The sequence below is a fragment of the Labrus bergylta genome, chromosome 9 (genome assembly GCF_963930695.1).
Source record: "Labrus bergylta chromosome 9, fLabBer1.1, whole genome shotgun sequence".
Classification (NCBI taxonomy): Eukaryota; Metazoa; Chordata; class Actinopteri; order Labriformes; family Labridae; genus Labrus; species Labrus bergylta.
Genome location: NC_089203.1, coordinates 11,509,104 through 11,509,655, shown reverse-complemented (window position 1 = coordinate 11,509,655; position 552 = coordinate 11,509,104).

Here is a 552-nt window from a genome sequence, read left to right as displayed (position 1 = left end):
GAAACAAGAGTGAGTGCTGTCATATGTAGCCTGCTTAGGGAGGTTTCCTACCGTCATTGCTAAATTTGCACATCTTCGGCCCATTCACACACTGATGGCAGTGGCTGCTATACAAAGTGACCATCAGGAATAACTAATCCCATTCACACACCTTTATACGCCACAGATGAAGCAGCAGGAGCAACTTGGGGTTAAGTGTCTTATCCAAGGACACATTAGGAATATGCCTGCAGGAGCTTTTGAGAGACGACCGACTCTACCACAACCGCCTCAGTGGTGGTGCAGGTGCCTCAGTGGTGGTGCAGGTGCCTCAGTGGTGGTGCAGGCGCCTCAGTGGTGGTGCAGGTGCCTCAGTGGTGGTGCAGGTGCCTCAGTGGTGGTGCAGGTGCCTCAGTGGTGGTGCTGTATGTGTGCTAATGAGTGTACATAAAATATAAAACAGCATTTTTATCTAAATCCTGATGAAGAGGTAAAACAGCATGTTTTTAGGTGAAAATGTTTTTCAAATACATTCGGAGGTGAAGTTGTGTCAGCGTTATTAATCCCACCACA